This window comes from Leptopilina heterotoma, unplaced genomic scaffold (assembly GCF_015476425.1).
Source record: "Leptopilina heterotoma isolate Lh14 unplaced genomic scaffold, ASM1547642v1 Lhet_108, whole genome shotgun sequence".
NCBI classification, from domain to species: Eukaryota; Metazoa; Arthropoda; class Insecta; order Hymenoptera; family Figitidae; genus Leptopilina; species Leptopilina heterotoma.
The window spans coordinates 2,252,145-2,273,014 of record NW_025110825.1 but is presented as its reverse complement, the minus strand read 5'-3'; the positions used below and the strand labels follow the sequence as shown (position 1 = coordinate 2,273,014).

Below are 20,870 nucleotides of genomic sequence, written 5' to 3'. Positions count from 1 at the left end.
GCAAGTGAGAAAAAAGGTATATTCAGAATTTTTAAAAAATCTAATTTCGAATATTGTCTAACCTACTCTACATTTTGATTTTTTCCTGACTAGTTCAATGTCATTTCAGCATTTTTAAATCTCAAAGATCCTATAATTATCATGACCGCCACTTTGAATTTCACGCTCCACTTCTTTATAGTAGCGAACAAACTATTTTCTTTATAACCAACTCGTTAACCTTTTGCACGCAAATATAACCACAATTTTCGAAAAAAAATAAAAAAAAAGAAATGAAATAACTATGAAAAAAAATAAATAGAAGTTGGAATCTTTTTTTTTTGACAGGAACATTCCTATATCAATTTTAATTGCTTCTCTATTTTGATAAGAAACTGAGAATAGCTACCCGATGTATTTTCGAAAATAAAACTACTATACTTTTCAATTACACATCCGCAGGGAATTCAAAAATACTACAAAAATATTTTCTATCAGAGAATATAATAAAATTTCTAATTTATTTTTCTTCTCAGTCTTTTGTAGGTAATTAAAAATAAATGTTGAGTTTAGATTTTAGAATTTAGAAATTAAATAAAAATAATCTCATTGAATTTACTTTTAATTTATTTCTGGCTGTCTTAAATTAAAATTCTCTCATTAAAGTAATTTTAATTAATTTCTGAATTAAATTAAATGCTCTCCTTAAATTAATTTTGAAAGAATTCAAGTATTTTTATAAATATAAAAATTCTTCTCAGGAATTCAATTATTTTTTAAAATTTTAACAATAAATAAATAAATAATAGTTGCAAAAATTCAATTATTTTTATAAATATAACATATAAATCATCGCAGGATTTCAATTATTTTTAATAAAATTCGTTGAAAGAATTCAATTATTTTTATGAATTGTAAAATCCTCTGCAAGAATTCAATTATTTTTATAAATAAGAAAATTCTTCAAAGAAATTTAATTATTTTTAATACAATTTTAATAAAATTTCTCGAAAGAATAGAAAATCTTTTTAAAAATATTATTCAAATTCAATTATTTTCAAAAGTTTTAATAAAATTTCAATTATTTTCAACAACTCTTATAAAATTCTTGGAAACAATTCAATTATTTTTATAAATTGTAAAGCACTTGAAAAAAATTTAATTATTTATGTGAATTCTTCTGAGAAATTCAATTATTTTCAATACAATTTTAATATAATTTCTCGAAAGAATATACAAATATTTTTAAAAATAATATTTAAATTCAATTATTTTTAAAAGTTTTAATAAAAATTCAATTATTTTCAACAATTCTGATAAAATTCTTCAAAACAATTCAATTATTTTTATAAATTTTAAAATTCTTGGAAAAAATTTAATTATTTTTGTGAATTCTTCTGAGAAATTCAATTATTTTCAATACAATTTTAATAAAATTTCTCGAAAGAATATACAAATATTTTTAAAAATAATATTTAAATTCAATTATTTTTAAAAGTTTTAATAAAAATTCAATTATTTTCAACAATTCTGATAAAATTCTTCAAAACAATTCAATTATATCCATAAATTTGAAAATTCTTGGAAAAAATTAATTATTTTCGTGAATTCTTCTGAGAAATTCAATTATTTTTATAAATAAGAAAATTCTTCAAAGGAATTCAATTATTTTCAATGCAATTTTAATAAAATTTCTCGAAAGAATATACAAATATTTTTAAAAATAATATTTAAATTCAATTATTTTCAAGAGTTTTAATAAAAATTCAATTATTTTCAACAATTCTGATAAAATTCTTCAAAACAATTTAATTATTTTTATCAATTGTAAAATTCTTGGCAAGAATTCAATTATTTTTGTAAATAATAAAATTTCTTCTGAGAAATTCAATTATTTTCAATACAATTTAAATAAAATTTCTACGAAAAAATATAATTACATTTGAGTTAATTTTAATAAAATTTCTCTAACAAGTTTGAACCTAACAGGTTTTAACAATTGTAATAAAATTTTTCTAAACAATTCAATTGTTGTCAAAAGTTTTAAATAAAATTCTTTGTAAATTTCAATATTTTTAAGAATTTTCAATTAAAATTATTTTAAAAAATTACATTATTTTTACGAAATTTAATGAAATTCTTTAAAAAAATATAATTATCTACAAGAACTCTAATAAAATTGTTAAAAAAATTTAATTTTCTATGAATAATTTTAATATAATTTAATAGGACAATTATTAAAATTACAATTAATAATAAATAAGATTATTTTAAAAACTTAAAATAAAATCTTTATAAAATTCAATTACTTTCAAAATTTTCAGTAAAAATTATTTAAAAAAAAACTCCATTATAATCAAGAAAATTGAAACAAATTCTTCAAAATAATTGAATTATTTTAAAGAATTTTAATAAAAATCTTGCTAAGATTTAAATTATTTTCAATACAATTTTAATTATATATTCTCGAAATAATTCAATTATTGAAAAAAATGGTGACAAAATTCCTGAAATGAATTAAATTATTTTTTGATAAATACTTTGCATAAATTCCTTTGATTTTCAGTACATTAATTTTAAAATTGAAAACTTATTTTAACATAAAAATAAAATTAAAATGAATTAATTTAGAAATTTAATTAAAAGTCTCTCGTAAAATTAAGTTAAATTTAATTACAAAATTAAAAAATAAAAAATTAATTAATTAATTAATTTTTTTTTTTAAATAAAATTATTTCGTATCTAGACTAATGTTAAATAACTTCCGAATTAATTTTAATTCAATTTCTAAATTAAAATTATGTAATTTATAATCAAAATAAAATTTATTTAATTATAAAATTAACGTAGGAACGAAATCGAAATGAATTTAGCGCTAATTCAAAATTAATTTCGAAACAGAATTTTCGATTTTTGTAAAAGAATTTAATTTAGAAATAAAATTTGAAATTTATTTTGAAACTAAATGAGAATGAATAGAAATTAAATTGAAATGAAATTACACTAAATTAGAATGAGTTTGGAAATTAAATTAAAATTAATTGGGAAAATAAATTTTAAAAAAATTGCAATCCAAATTAAAATGAATTTAGAAACGAAATTGAAATTAACTATTCAGAAGTAGAGCGCAAGCGCGGACTTGAAAGTGGGGAGGGGGTGCGATGAGTGCGAGAGAGAAACACCAAGACTTCTCTCTCACTCTCATTGTGGCGCGAATCCAGCGCTTGCGCACCACTACTCAACCACATCAAATCCAAACATAAAATAAGTAGGTCAAATAAATATTAGACTATTTTCCAACAGATTTTTTTTAAATTCCAGATATTTTCAAATTAGGGAAAAAAAATGTTCCTCTTAAATTCAACCAAATAAAAAAAGACATTTTTTTTCCTTCTAATCTCCCAAATATCAAAGGAAAAAAAATGTAATAAAAAGAGGGGAAAATTCACTGAGAGAGGGAGAGAAAAAAAAAAACTTGCACAATAAATTTCAGTCAGCAGAAAAATATTGAATAAAAATGACTTTAAAGCAATTTATAACACCTGTTTATCCTTGTGTCGACAATGTCGTTGACTATTTTCCGTTTGTCGCGATTGGGTCCACGTTTCGAATGGCCAATATATAATATATATCCCACACTTCAGCAAGACTATTGTACTCGTCTCCGTAATATCGTGTATACGTTATTTCGAATCATATACGTACGTCATGCTCAGCGACGCATGAATAAAGCACGTGTCGACCCATTATTAACTTCTCTCCGTATAAAGGCCGCCTCTCTCGTGTATATTTTCTACATATATGTGAACGAAATACCAACACGCTTTTAATTTTTCACATATGTTGTCGTCAATATGATGAGGTAGGCGCAGGCTCGAGGTAGATAATAGGTCAACCAGGTGGAGGCTCAAATAAATTATCCGAAAATTTGCTACATGCCCAAATCAAGTTACGTTTTTTTGTCCCCCCCCCCCCTCACTATATATTTTATTCTCTTCACGTTGTCCATTGTGTATTAAAAAAAAAAAAAAATTCTTCGTCAACACTTTCGGTTTAATTAATTTTCTTCTCGCTCTCTGAATCATCGCGCGAATCAAAAATAATGTAAAAAATATTAAAAAGGGGTCACACTACCAAATGTGTATTTTAATTATTAATTAATTTTAGGGTTTTAACTGCATTTTTAATTATATTTTAGAGAAGTGGGGGAATTTAGAGCGCAAGCGCCGAGTGGAAGTCGGAGGGAGGGGGGGGGGGTGAATGAGTGCGAAAGAGAAGAACCAAGACTTCTCTCTCACTCCCATTGTCGCTATACTATTTTTTTTGTTCCTAAAGTTTCAAAAGTTCCAACGAACAATGATATTTTTGTCAATTATAATTTGTGTTTTATTATCATCGACGCTCAGCGTCGAAAACTATTATTTTATTATTATATTATTTATTATTTTAGGTTTTTAGCGATACAAATATTAATTTCAATTCTTTTATTTACTTAGGGATTAAATTTTTTTAAACAATTTTATTCGATTTTTTGTAAATAATTACATCTTTTTAAAGAATTTAATTAAATTTCATAAAAATAATGTAATTTTTTAAAATAATGTTAATTGAAAATTTTAAAAATTTTAAAAATAATAGAAATTTATAAAAAATTTTATTAAAAATTTTTGAGAACAATTTATTGAAATGTTTAGAAAAATATTATTACATTTTTTAAAACCTGTTATAGAAATTTTATTAAAATTATCTCAAATCTAATTGAATTTTTTCACATAGAAATTTTATTAAAATTGTATACAAAATAATTTAATTTCTAAGAAGAATTTTATTATTTACGAAAATAATTGAATTCTTGCCAAGAATTTTATCAGAATTGTTGAAAATAATTGAATTTAAATAATATTTTTAAAAATATTTGTATTCTTTCGAGAAATTATTTTTAAATTGTAATGGAAATAATTGAATTTCTTTGAAGAATTTTCTTATTTATTAAAATAATAGAATTCTTGCTGAGGACTTTACAATTCATAAAAATAATTGAATTGTTTCGAAGAATTTTTTCTGAATTTTTGGAAATTTCAATTAAAAATTTTGAAAACAATGATTTTTCAAAAAGAATTTTATTAAAATTGTTGAAAATAATTGAATTTAAATAATATTTTTTAAAAATATTTGTATATTCTTTCGAGAAATTTTATTAAAATTGTATTGAAAATAATTGAATTCTTTTCAAGAATTTTCTTATTTATAAAAATAATAGAATTCTTGCTGAGGACTTTACAATTCATAAAAATAATTGAATTGTTTCGAAGAATTTTTTCTGAATATTTCTTATTTATGAAAATAATTTTATGAAGATTTTCTTATAAGTTTTTTAAATAATCATGTTTAATTAATTGTAATTAATAATTAATAATTGTCCTATTAAATTATATTAAAATTATTTATGAAAAATTAAATTTTTGTAAACAATTTTATTATAGTTGGTGTAAATAAATTACATTTTTTTAGAATTTCATTAAATATCGTAAAAAAAATGTAATTTTTTAATAATTATTTTAATTGAAAATTTTTAAAATAATTGAAATTTACAAATAATTTTATTTACAACTTTTGAGAACAATTTAATTGGTTTGAAATATTTTATTACAATTTTTAAAAATAATTTAATCTGTTAGAGAAATTTTATTAAAATTATCTCAAATGTAATTGAATTTTTTCGTAGAAATTTTATTAAAATTGTATTGAAAAAAATTGTATTGAAAATAATTGTATTTCTCAGAAGAATTTTATTATTTTCAAAAATAATTGAATTTTTTCCAAGAATTTTACAATTGATAAAAATAAATAATTGAATTGTTACGAAGAATTTTATCAGAATTGTTGAAAATAATTGAATTTTTATTAAAACTCTTGGAAATAATTGAATTTAAATAATATTTTTAAAAATAATTCTATTCTTTCAAGAAATTTTATTAAAATTGTATTTAAAAAAATTGAATTCCGTTGAAGAATTTTCTTATTTATGAAAATAATTGAATTCTTACGAAGGATTTTACAATTCTTAAAAATAATTGAATTCTTACGAAGGATTTTACAATTCATAAAAATAATTGAATTTATATTAAAATAATTGTACTCTTTGGAGAAATTTTATTAAAATTGTATTGAAAATAATTGAATTTCTCAGAATAATTTTATTATTTACAATAATAATTGAATTCTTAGAAATTTTGAAAATAATGATTTTTAAAAAAGAATTTCATTAAAATTTGTTAAAAATAATTGAATATATAGAAAAATTCTTGAAAATATTCGAATTTAATTAATATGTATTTTCTAAAAATAATTGTAATTAGTGGTATTAATAAATTAAATAAATTAATAATTTATTAATATATAAATAGATTTCTTCAATAGTGATTAATAAAAAAATATACATTTTTTTTCTAAATAACAGCTAATAATGCAAATACTAAAACATTTTGTTTCACAAAATTTATAGTTACAAAGTTATAAAAAAAAATTTCTGAACACAAAAGATTCAACTTTCTCCTGGTGCATCTGTATATACTTAAATTCAATACATATTAAAATCGAAATTAGATTCAATTTTCCTTTTAAAATTACTATAGAAAATACATATAGCAGATAAAATATAATTTAGTTCCCTTTCAATAAAATCAATAAATTGTAATGAAAATTCAATTTGAAAATCAATAATAATATATTTATTATTATAAATATATTGTCGAATGAGAGAAAAAAAGAACACACGGATTGAAATATATAAATTATAAGCCTTGCTCTATTTCTCATATATGTTTTTCTTATAAATATACATACTATATATGTTGTATATCTATCAGAATATTTGCGGAATCCGGCCTGATTTTGATCTCGATGTCATTTATCATTTGCTTTCATCACCCGTGCAAATTATCAACAATGAGAAACGGTAGTGACGAGTTTGTGTCACGTCTGAATTAGTCTTGTTACAGTTGATTTCGTTTCAAGTTCTAAATACTTTATCTTCATCTTGAAGAAAAAGAAAAATTTATTATCCAGAAAGGGACAAATTTTTTTCTCTCTCAAAAATTATGAAAATTAAAAATTTTTCTATTAACAATTTTTTTTTCTTTTTTAGAACACAGTCAATTAGAAAAATTTGCAAAAAAATCTTTCAACGTAAAATTTTCAATTTGTTGAGAAAAAAATGAATTTCTTTTACCTAAAATTTTTTTACTATCTTAATTTTCGAAAATTTAGTTCTGCTAATGTTTCATTTCACAACAACAAAATTATAATATTAACAAAATTTTTGTCTTTAAAGATTAATATTTAAAAATGTTTATAAATATTTAAAAATGTTTAAAAATATTTTAAAATATTTAAAAATGTTTAAAAATATTTAAACATATTTAAAAATATTGTTTTAAAATATTTAAACATTCAAAAATAATATTCGAAAATATTTAAAAATAATATTTTAAACTACAATCCTTTCATTTAGGTGAAATCGAAAATAAAGAGAGGGGATGTGTATGGAATATAATTTTGCTTGAAATCAATAATTCAATTTATGATATACATATATATTATAATTGGAATGGAGAAAACGGTCCGTTAGATAATTCGTTAAGGAATCATTGTCATAGATCGAAAATTTCCTAACGAGTATCGTTCCGCTAGAAATTTCCGTCTCAAATATATACTTGACAGTTGCACCTATTTTTTTTCGTGTGACCCCTCTCACTCTCCTCCTTTCACTTTCGATTTTTCATTTCATAATACATGACTAGAGAGAATAATTTTTTTTTATTTTCAAATCTCATTCTCTGAGATTTTTCTTATGAACCACTTTTTTTATCATCTGTAAAATCGCTTTTTTATTTTCACTCATAATTACAATTTCTCTTTTATACATAAAATATTCCGCAATTAGAAAAATTTTCTCAACAAAATATTGTTTTATTAAAATTATTATTGGTACTAGCAAATGATAAGGAATTTGGTATTTAATATAAATTAAATTATTTTCAACAATTTTGATGAAATTACTTTTAAAAAAATTATTATTTTCAAAATTTTAAATAAAATTCCTTCTAAAAATTCAATTATTTTTAAAAATTCAAATAAAATTCTTCGAAACAATTCAATTATTTTTATGAATTGTAAAATCCTCCGCAAGAATTCAATTATTTTTATAAATAAAAAAATTCTTCAAAGGAATTCAATTATTTTTAAATACAATTTTAATTAAATTTCTCGAAAGAATACAAATATTTTTTTAAAACTATTATTTAAATTCAATTATTTTCAACAATTCTTATAAAATTCTTCGAAACAATTCAATTATTTTTGTTATCAATTGTAAAATTCTTGCCAAGACTTCAATTATTTTGGTAAATAATAAAATTCTTCTGAGAAATTCAATTATTTTCAATACAATTTTAATTAAATTTCTACGAAAAAATTCAATTACCTTTGAGATAATTTTAATAAAATTTCCCTAACAGGTTTTAAAAATTGTAATACAATTTTTCAAAACAATTTTCGAAGAAATCAATTAAAATTGTATTGAAAAAAAAATTCAATTATTTTCCAAATTTTCAGAAAAAATTATTTTAAAAAAACTTTATCATTTTCAAGAATATTGAAAACAAAATTATTCAAATCAATTTAATTATTTTAAACAATTTTTAATAAAAATCTTGACATGAATTCTTCAAAACAATTCAATATTATTTTATAGAATTTTAATAAAAATCTTGTCATGAATTAAATTACTTTCAATACAATTTTAATTACATTTTCTCGACAGAATTTAATTATTTGAAAAAATGTTGAAAAATTCTTTAAATGAATTCAATTCCTATATTCAAATTTTTTAATATTTTTTTTATTTCATTATTTTCAAATATTTCTATAAAATTCTTCATAACAATTTAATTATTTCTTAAAATTTTAATGAATTCTTCGAAACATTTCCATTATTTTTATAAATAGTAAAATTCTTCGCAAGAATTCAATTATTTTCAATACAATTTTAATAAAATTCAATTGCTTTCAAAATTTTCAATTAAAATATTAAAGAAAAAAAAAAGAAAGAAACATCACTAATTTAAAAAAAAATTCAAAGAAATCCTTCAAAAGAATTTAATTAGGATTTAAAATTTTTTTTTTAAATTCTTCGCGAAAATTGCAATTATATTATTGTTTTTTTTAAAAGAAATAACAAAAAAGCAATACGATAATTACAATACAATTTAATTGTACAAACAAATAAAAAGGAAATAATTTCCAATTTGTAAATTTTACGATAGTTTACAATTAAAGAAAATTGTTAATAAAAAAACTGTTAATGAAGAAAAATTGGTAATTAAAAAAAATTCATTAATTTAAAAAAATTGCTATAATTTAAATTAAAAAAAATCAACAATTAAAAAACTAGAAAATTTACTAAAAAAAGAAAAGAAGAAGAAATCATAAAATTCGATGCAATTTTCTTTTATTTGATCGCACAATTTTTTTTTATTTTTTATCATTATAAACGTATAAGATAAGATTGTTTCGTGTGTGTATATAAAAGAATTGAAACCAATTTTAGAGGATTTTTATCCGGTAATAAAATGAGAGCAAACAACGTCATTTTCTTGTGTAATCAAATTTAGTAAATGCAAGCGAACGAGTGAGCAAGCAAGCCAACAAGCCAGCAGGTATATAATATAATAATTCTTTGATTGAGACACTGGAACCGGAAACAAAAGAGCACGAAGAGAAGGACCGGGATCATCGTGAATGGTTTCAGTGACCGTTACGTTTCGTTTTTATTATTTCTCGTACTTTGCACTTCGTTGCGTGAATCCTCGGTTGTATATATATACGTGTACATAATGAGAGAGAAAGAGAGTTCTTATTTTATTTTATTTTTGTTTATTACGAGCGAACAAGAAAACAATAATAAATTTTACCTCAACGGAATAAAAACCGAAAAAAAATTGAAAAACAAGAAAAAAAAAAGAAATAGCAAAAAATATCAGGAAAGAAAGAACTTCTCAAATGTAAAGTTTCAAGGGGTCAACCGTTTATAAATGCGTAATAAATCATGTCAAACGAATTGATTGGAAACACGGCATACTAAATTTGTTTTTTCAATTTTTTCATTGTCATATTTAATTTTTTTTAGGAAATTAAATAAAAACAATTTTTTTTCAATGGTAAAAATTAGAAAAGTATTAAAATTATCAATTATCACAAAGAAGAATTAAGATTTAAAAAAATTTTTAATTCAAACCTATTGAAATTAACAACTTATCAAAATTTTATTGTAAAACATAAAGAAATCGATCGCCTTCTTTATGTTTTGTAATAATTTAAATTAAAATAAAATTTTTCAAAAATTCAATTATTAAAAAGAAATTTAATAAATTTCGTTTCAATAATTCAATTATTTTCATAAATAATAAATCGATTATTCGGTAATTTATTTTCAAAACAATTTTTATTAGAAAATTCTAGAAGAATTCTATTATTTTAATTAAAAAATAAATAATTTATTGAATAATTGAATGTCTGTTAAAATTGAATTCTCATAAAGAATTTTATCAACAAATTTTTAAATAATTGAATTCTTTTGACAAATTTTAATAAAATTTTTAAGAATAATTACATTTTTCGAGGAATTCGATTAAAATATTGTATCAAAAATAATTAAAATCTTGGAATGAGTTTTATTATTTATGATGAAAATAATTAAAATTTTCCCAAGAATATTATTAAAATTTTTCTAAAATAATTTAATTTCTGCGAAGAATTTTATTACTTTTGAAAATAATTTAATTCTTCCATCGAATTTTATTCAAGTTTATAAAAATAACTGAATTTCTGTGAAGAATTTTATTATTTCTATAAATAATTGAATTCTTGCAACGAACTTCATTCAAGTTTATAAAAATAATTGAATTTCGGTGAAGAATTTTATTAATTATAAAAATAATTGAATTCTTGAAAAGAACTTTGTTAAATTTTTTTAAATAATTGAATTCTTGCGACGAATTTTATAAAAATCTTTTTAAATAATTGATATTTTTCGAAAAATTTTATGAAATTTTGTATTTTAAATAATTGAATTCATGTGAAAATTTGATTACTTATGAAAATAGTTGAATTATTTCGAAGAAATTTATTAAAAATTTTGTAAATAATTGAATTCCTGTGAAATTTTGCCAAGAATTTTATTAAAATTTTTTAAAATAATTGAATTTTGCTGAAGAATTTTATTATATTTAAAGATAATTGAAATTTTGACGATAATTTTTTTTTAATTTTTGAACATAATTGAAATTCTACGAAGAATTTTTATAACTTTTGAATATAATTGAATTTCTGGAATCATTTGTAACTTTTCCAAAATTCAATTTTTTTTAGTGTTTTTAACTAAAATTCTTCTATAAATCTAGTATTTATGAAAATTGTAGATATTATTCATTAAATAATTTATAAGTCATAATTTTATGATAGTTCTTGAAAAATTAAGTTATTTAAAAATAAATTATTGTCAGAAATAGAAAAAATTGAAGGTTTTGTATTAAAATTAGTGGCAAATAATTTTATAGTTTATACGAGGCAAACAAAAAAAACATCAAAATTCAGAGTTTTCTCATGAATTTTAAAAATTTAATTTTTTCCAGTACTTTTACTAAAAATCCCTGATTAATATTATTATGATACAATTTGATTAAAAAAAATCATACGTAAATTCAATATTTTTATAGCAAAGTTTTCCATTTGGCAAACAATTTCCCATTGTTTTAAATTCGACTTTTATGAAATTTCTTTTAAAATAATTCTTCTGTTTATTATTTTTGTTTTCAAATTAATAAAATACCGAATTTAATAAATTTTTTCTTATTAATCTTTTAAAATCCATTTAGAATTCTGACTTTGGCGCGAAGTTCACAACGTTCATAATCAAAGATTTGGAAGAAAAAATATTTTTTTTTCAAATTTTATAAAAATATATTTATTTATAAAATTGTATAAAAAAAAATGTTTTGTCAATTTTTTTTTATTAAATAATAACAATTTCAAAAAGAAACATTTCTAATCAAAAAACGTTATTCAACAATTGAGAAAAATTCTTCTTGTCAAGAAAAATATGTTTTTTCTACAAATAAATGATAATAATAATAATAAAATAAATAAAATAAAAATCAATAACGATTCACAGAAAAAAAATATTTTGACTACAATAGAAAAAAAAATCAAACCTTGTGAACTTTTCACCGAAGTGACTTATGTGAATTCTTTCAGAATTCTAGTATAGAATTCATTAACAATTTCTATTTTATATCTAATCTTATATTTTATCTCTACAATCATATAGAGTACTTTATCTCTTATACTCTAATTCATAAATAAATATCTCACCTGAGGAATTAATTAACCATGAACTATTCAAAAATCCACTAATAGGATATTATATCTCCGAGAGTATGTATGTAGGTATGTAAAGTAGAAGTAATCCTCAAAAAAATTTTTACTTTGTCTCATATAGACACACAGCACACACAATATTTAATATTGTTTGCATATAATCACCTTCACTGTCATCACTATAAAATTTTATATAAAGACACAAACTCACACACACAGTTATTAATCAAGGAGACACCGGCTACTGTTTTATACAAAACTGCTTATCAACGATTCGCGTCATATAAACGATTTCCAAGTTAAAATGACTGCGGTTCCTATAATAAAGTAGAGAGAGAAAATGAAATTATTCAAAGACTGATGATATTCCAAATGATTGCTATACACTTTACACAAACACACATTTTTTTGTTTATACGCTAGATAAAAATATCACTTCGTTTGTAAAAAGGTTAATAGTGCCAAGTAAATATTTCTCATCAAAAAAACCCTCACTTTGATTATTATTAATATTTATATGTATTGACGATTTACTCCAAATTATTTGCATTTAATTTTTTTTCTAATTCTCTTTTTTTATTTATTATGCGCTGTACAAAATGTTTTTTTTCGTTTTAATTTTTATTTTATTCATTTTTCTCTGCAAAAAGTTTTCTATTTTTTTATTTTTGTTTTATTTATTCTGCTCTAAAAAATATTTTCTACTTTTTTTTATTTTTCTACTAAATAAATTGTTTTTCACTAATAATTATTATTAATAATTTTAATAATAATAATGATAAATATTATTTTTATTATTTATTATTATTTTATTTTTTTCTAGTCGAAAGTGGAAAATCGACAAAAGTTCAGATACCTGCATTAAATTATTGTTATTAATAAAAAACTACAATTTATTAATTATCAAATTAATTTTAATCAAGATGTAAAATAAAATTAACAAAAAAATCCCAATCAATTTGAAATAAACAATAAAATAGTAATATAATATATAATAATAAAAATATCAAAAATGAATTTCAGTGAAATTACTAATTCTCTTTCGGAATGTTGATTAGAATAAATTGTGTTATCTCTATTATTAATTGCAATCATTTATTACAAGAGTATTTACTAAACATAACTATTTTTTCTCAATTTATATTCTCTACTGAATTTTTAATGGAAGAAAATAATAAAAAGTTTAAATTGTAAATAATTATCTAATAACAAGAATAAAAGCTTTAAATTTTCAATAAAAAAATAATAAAAGCTTCGAATTGTAAATAATTATTAAAAAAAAGCTCTGAATTTTTAATTTTTAATACGAAAAAATAATAATAGCAGCTTCTATAATTGTAATTGTATTCTATAATTTTAAATAACAATAATTGTAACAAATTTTAATAAAAAAAAATAATAATAATAATTTGTTATAATATATACAAATTTTTTTCACTAATTCTATACAGAAAATTTCGTAGACTGCAATTTTCAAACTATTTGGCAATGACCCAATTATATTATATTGTAATTGTGTTTATACTATTTTCGTAATATTTAAAAAAAAAAAAAAATAATAATAAAATACTAATTCAAATAGACGAAATTTATATATGTGTATAAAAGACGAAACAAATGTATTTAAATACAAATATACAGTAAAGCTAAAAAAACATTGCAAAATCTAATATTATTAAAATTCCTTTAATATTAAGCATTAAGACATTCGTGAAATAATTTTAGATTTTCTAAATTCTATTTATGAAACACATCAAGATTTTGGAAAATCTATGCCAGGAGTTGTTTAAAATAGTCTTCAGGACACGAGGCAAAAAAAAATGTGATTCCATTAATAATAATGAATATATATTTAAATTAAATATTTTTTTTCCCCCAAAAGAAAAAGAAGAAAATTCATTCGAAATTTTTATAACAAGAAAGAGACAAAAATAGATTATTTGACAAATTTTTTTTCTTTCTAACTTGTCAGAATTTCACGTAAATATTCATAAAATTTATTATCACACACTTTTATTGCATTTCTATTTTTTTTTCTCTTCGTTATTATCCAAACCTTTTTTTTTGCAATGTAGATTTTCCTTTATAATCTACAATAAAGTCATAGATTTTTTTTTTGTAATTTGCAATAAATTTTTTATTTTCTTTTTGTAATTTGCAACAAATTTTTAATCTTTTTTTGTAATTTGAAATAAATTTTTAGATTTGTTTGTAATTTGCAATTAATTTTTATTTTTTGAATCATTAAGATATATTGTAATATTTTTTTTTTTTGTAATTTGACTAAAATTGTTATGCACTAAATTTTTTTCCGACTTATCAAGATGAGAAAAACTTACAATAAAAAAACCCCCCCGAGATGAAAAGCAAATTATTTTGTTTCTGCACAAAAAAAGAATGTTTCGCGAAATATAGAACATTCTCTGAGAAAATAGAGATTGTCTATCAGCAAACTAGAAATATTTGCAGTTTCAGATCTTGAAAATAAATATATAAAAAGAAAACAACCAAGTTTATCCGATTTTCACTTTTAATTTAAATGAAAGTTATATATAAATTTTCATAAAACAAGTGGCATGTACTTGTACAGAAGTCATTGTAAAAGAATTTATTGAACTACCATTCATAATAAAACTAATTAAACAACATTTCAAGTTTCGAGCGAGAAAAAGAAATCCTGTATTCACTGATAATTTATTTATAGACTAAAATTATAATACAAACGAAATAAAAAAAAGTAAAAAAAAATATTTTTATTTTGTTCTTTTACTTTTTTCCTCTTTCTTTAAATTGATTGTATAAAAATTAATTGTTTTTATTTTTTTATTTTCCTTTAAATTGATTGTTCTAAAAATTATTGTAAAAAATAATTCATTAATTTACTGAAAAATCAATTTTTAAAAATTAATTCAAATTCATTTATACAATTAACATTTTAATTAACATTTCGAATTTTTCTTCTTTAACGTAAATTACTAATTAACATTAACAGCATTTTTTTTTGGTCCTAAATCCTAATTTTTAACTAAAATTTTTGTCTTTAAATATTTATAATTGTTATCAACGGTATGCGCAGAATTTGAACATAAACATTGGTTATTACGATTTTGCTTGTTAATATGACTAAAACTATATGTCTGAAAAACCTATTTTGAGCCTCAGAGCAATAAACAATTGTTGAAAGAAAAAAGCAAAAAAAAAAAAAAAAAAAATCCACTGACAATGAGCAGAAGGCTGCATTGCTTTGATAACATAATTGCTAAATAAAGGACTGTTGGTCACCAATAATCACTAATTTCATACAAATCAAGAGAGCTCTCACATAAAATAAAAATGCGATCGGAATTTTTCTGCAATATTATATTACGAAAATATTCAAAGATAATAATAACAAATTACAAATAAAAAAAATTTAGTACTTTCTTATTTTATTTTTTTATTAATTTGTTTATTTAATTTATTCATTTTTTTATTTATTTATTCAATTTACATATTTACACGTTTTATTTAATAATTTCTTTATAAATAATTTATTTATTTAACTTAATTATTTATACGTTTTATTTATTAATTTGTTTATTTCATTTATTCATTTTATTTATTTATTTGATTTACTTGTTTACACGTTTTATTTACTAATTTCTTTATAAATAATTTATTTATTTTATTTATTGATCTATTTGTCTCCTTAATTTTTTTTATTTATTCGTTTTGCTTATTAATTTCTTTATTTAACTTATTTTTTTGCACGTTTTATTTATTAATTTGTTTATTTAATTTATTCATTTAATTTATTTTATTTAATTTATTTACACGTTTTATTTATTAATTTGTTTATTTAATTTATTCATTTAATTTATTTTATTTAATTAAGGTACTTATTTACACGTTTTATTTATTAATTTATTTATGTAATTTATTTATTTTATTTACTAATTTATTTGTTTGTTTAATTTTTTTTATTTATACGTTTTATTTATTAATTTATTTATGTAATTTATTTATTCATTTTAGGTATTTATTTATTTTAATCATTCATTTTATTTATTTATTAAACAATGTTAGGTTTGCAAGCCCATTTACTCAGGTAAATAAATAAATAAATAAACATTCGAAAGGGCTCTGCCCCCGTATTTCAATAAATAAATAAAAATGTAAATACAAAAACATAGAAATAAATAAATAAGAAGTGAATACAATTATTTAAAAATAAACAAATAAATAGTAAATATAAATATTTATAAATAAATAAAATAACTGAGTAAATAAACAAATACCTAAATAAATAAATACTTCAATAAATTTAATTTCAATTTGCTAAAATTTAATTAATTTTAGCCCCAAAATTAAAAAAATATTGCAATACAATTTAAAATTTATTTTAAATTCCGAAATTATGAACAAAAAATGATAAATTTTCCAAGTTGCTATGAACGAGAATATAAAAATATCTATTTTAGAAGAACTAATTTAATTAATGATCAAAAATTAGTTCTCCAAATAGATTTTATTCTCTATATTTATATCCTCACCCCAAAAATAAAGCCAGGAACTAATTTTGATAAAACGAGAGAATTAAGAAAAATAAAAAAGAATAGAAAAAAAAAATAATTTGCTTTTTCATCATCAAGCTGCTCCCATTAAGTAATTTACAAATAAGAGTAATAAAGTGATGCTTTTGTCTGATGAGTATAGAACTTGCAATGCGTGTGTATATAGTTATAACAAAACGACAGAAATTCCAATTGAATGAGCTTAATAACATTCAGAGAGCACACTAATTCACTGAATCTTTAGGATCAAGTCATTCCATCACTAACTTTTACTACTTGGAACGATTAGAAGCACGCACGAAAACACCGTATAGCAATCATATTATAATTTACGATTTAATCGTGTGCAGGGAGATGGAGAGAAAGAGAGAGAGAGAAAGAGAGAGGAGAGTGAGAGAGAAAGATTACACATTTTGCCGCGCTCAACTTTTCATTTTGATAAATCTCGAAATTATTTTATTTTATCTCGATGATTAATTAGTCATAATTTATTGGAATCTGGTTTCGGTGTTTGGAAAGTGGTCGATATATTTATATATATAAATTGATCGTTAGCAATTTCACCGAGAGAGACGTCTCTCTCTCGTTTCGGCCCGGTAGGCGGTAGGCACGATACTGCTGGATAATGTAGTGGTCGAGTTAGTCGTCAGTCGTCACCCTCCTTGTTCGTCTCCCTTCCCAAACGGAGGACGTAGTACGCATTACCGGTGCTATTTCTCATGTCATCCGGTTCGATCTCGTCAATTTTCGTCACATTATACGTCCGCAGGAAGTCTGGGATATACCCCAGGATCAATGCCAATTTCGATTTTCCTTTCCTTCCTTCTTTTTCTTCTTTTGCTTTCCCTCCTTTCGTTCACGCGATATTTGAAGGAATTCGCGTGTCACTATTTCCTCGCTATTTGCAAATTCGAATCGAAAATTGCAATCGAGTTAAATTGCTTTTGCAAATAATAATAATTTATTCATTAACGAATTTTTATTAGAACTTGTTGAATTATTATTTATTAAACTATTAAATATTAAACTAACGAATAAAACGAGAGAAAAAATTCTCAGGCGTCAGGAATCGAACGCACGACTCTATAGTCCGAAGGCCGGTGCCCTAACCACTAGACCACTGACACACGATAAAAATATTTGCAATTTATTAGTCTAATCTTCGATTATGTGAAGAACTACAAGATCTACAGAGACAAGGAAGACGATTTGTACTGATTTGTACGCTAGTATAACGATTTTGCGATATTACGATTGTAAAACATAATTTTCTTTGTTGAAATAATAATTAGAATTCAAAAAAAATTAATTAACGGATTTTGATTAGAATTTATTGACCTAATTAATAAACTATCAAATAAAACGAGAGAAAAAATTCTAAGGCGCCAGGAATCGAACGCACGACTCTATAATCCGAAGGCCGATGCTCTAACCACTAGACCAACCAACCAAATCTGATTGATAGAAACCGATTCGAGACAATTTTTATTCATTCAAACAAGTTTAGAACAAAAAAGAATCGAACTTGTTAGCTATGAAACGATAAGAACTAATTCTAATTGGTTCGAACAGGTCCAAAAGTAGCACTCAATAAATCTGAATAGTACAGACGGTCAAGAATTAATTCTAATTGGTTCAAATATTATTTAGAAGGAAACAAAAATTAAATCCTATTGGTACTAAGAATAGGAACAAGTTTTGCCTGATTTAAATATGATAAGAATATAATTTTGACAGAAACCGATAAGCACCAGTTCGTATTTATTTTTATTTGAAGAAGTTAATATTCAAGAAGTTAAAATCATATTAGAACCAATATGAATTTGTTAAAACAGGTAAAAATTCGATTAGAGTCAATTCTTATTTGTTTAAATAGGTTAAAATTGGTTTAAAGCCGTTTTTAATTTGTTTAAATAAGTTAATATTCGATTAGAACCGATTCTAATCCGTTGAAACTAGTTAAAATCGGATTGGAACCAATTATAACTTGTTGAAACAGGTTTGAATTAAAAGAAATCAAATCCGATTGATAGAAACAACTAAAAACCAACTTTAAATGAATGAAATCAGATATAAACGAAATTTGAGTAACAAAAATCGATAAAAAAAACCAAATCGAATTTGTTTAAACAAGATAAAATCCGATAGAACCTTTATTTGTTTAAACGGGTTTGAATTGGTAGAAAACCCATTCAAATTTGTTTGAATAAGTTAAAATTAGATCAAAACGGTTTCTAATTTGTTTAAATAAATTAAAATCCATGATAGAACCGATTCTAATCTGTTTAAACTCGTTAAAATCCGATTAGAACCAATTCTAATCTGTTTAAACTCGTTAAAATCTGATTAGAACCAATTCTAATCTGTTAAAACAGGTTTCAAACAAAAGAAATCAAATTCGATTCGTACAAACATAGGAACAAGTTCTGGACAATTTAAATAGAATAAAAATCAAAATTTATTGCCAGAAACCGTTTGGAACCAATTGTAATTTGTTTAAATAAGTTAAAAACCGATTAGGACCAATTCTATTTTGTTTAAATAAGTCAAAATCGGATTAGGACGGATTCTAATTTGCTTAACAATTTAAAATCCGATAAGAACCGACACCAAACCTGTTTTAACCAGTTAAAATCGTATTTGAACCAATTCTAATATGTTCAAAAAACAGGTTTGAAACGACAAAAATCAAGTTCGATTACTATAAGCATTTAGAAACAAGCAGATCCAATTCTTATTTGTTTAAACAGGTTAAAACCGGATTAGAACCAATTTGGAATGTTTCAAATTCGATAAAAATCTAATCCTATCGCTTTAAACCTACTGAAACTAATTTTAAAATGTTTGAAAATGTAAAAATTGGATTAGAACCAATTAAAATTTGTTGAAACAGGTTTGAACCGGAAAAATAATCGAATTCAATCAGTTCAAACAAAAAGGGACCAATTCAGAATGTTTCAAATTTGATATAAACCAAATCCTATCGCTTCAAACCGAGTAGAACCAATTCTAAAGAATTCAAATAAGTAAATATCGTATTAGCACCATTTCTAAATAGTTTAAACAAGTTAAAACCGATTAAAACTGATTCTAAATGGTTTGTTCAAGTAAATATCGGATTAGAACCATTTTTAAATAGTTTAAATTGGTAAATAACAAACTAGAACCACTTCTAAAAGGTTTAAACAAGTTGAAATCCGATTATAATCAATTCTAAATGGTTTGAACAGGTAAATATCGGATTAGAACCATTTCTAAACAGTTTAAGTCGGTAAAAAAACCGACTGGAACCAGTTATAAATGGTTTAAACAAGTTAAAATCTGATTAAAACCTATTCTAAATGGTTTAAACTAGTAAAATCTGATTAAAACCGATTCTAAATGGTTTAAACAAGTTAAAATCCGATTACAATCAATTATAAATAGTTTCAACAAGTTAATATCGGATTAAAATCGATTATAATGGTTTAAAAAAGTTAAATCTGATTAAAACCGATTCTAAATGGTTTAAACTAGTTAAATCTGATTAAAACCGATTCTAAATGGTTTAAACAAGTTAAAATCCGATTACAATCAATTATAAATAGTTTCAACAAGTTAATATCGGATTAAAATCGATTATAATGGTTTAAAAAAGTTAAATCTGATTAAAACCGATTCTAAATGGTTTAAACTAGTTAAATCTGATTAAAACCGATTCTAAATACTTTAAATTGGTAAATAACCGACTAGAACCAGTTCTAAATGGTTTAAACCAGTTAAATCCGAATACAACCAGTTCTAAATGGTTTAAACCAGTTAAATCCGATTACAACCAGTTCTAAATGGTTTAAACAAGTGAAAATCTGATTCTAAATAATTAGAACAAGTAAATATCGAATTAGAACAATTTTCAAATTG

General features: G+C 21.6%; 1 protein-coding gene across 9 annotated transcripts in view; it reads right to left on the bottom strand.

Annotated features, from left to right (window-relative positions):
• Positions 1-20,870, bottom strand: part of LOC122503283 — a 131,673-nt gene that overhangs the window by 54,448 nt on the left and 56,355 nt on the right. Inside the window, exon 1 of one of the 9 annotated variants that reach the window (XM_043613788.1) lies at positions 12,412-12,918. The exons of the other annotated variants lie outside the window; for them this stretch is intronic. The gene's annotated coding sequence lies outside the window, so the exon portion shown is untranslated. Of the gene's footprint in view, positions 1-12,411; positions 12,919-20,870 lie in introns of those variants that run through there. 9 annotated transcript variants of the gene reach the window in all.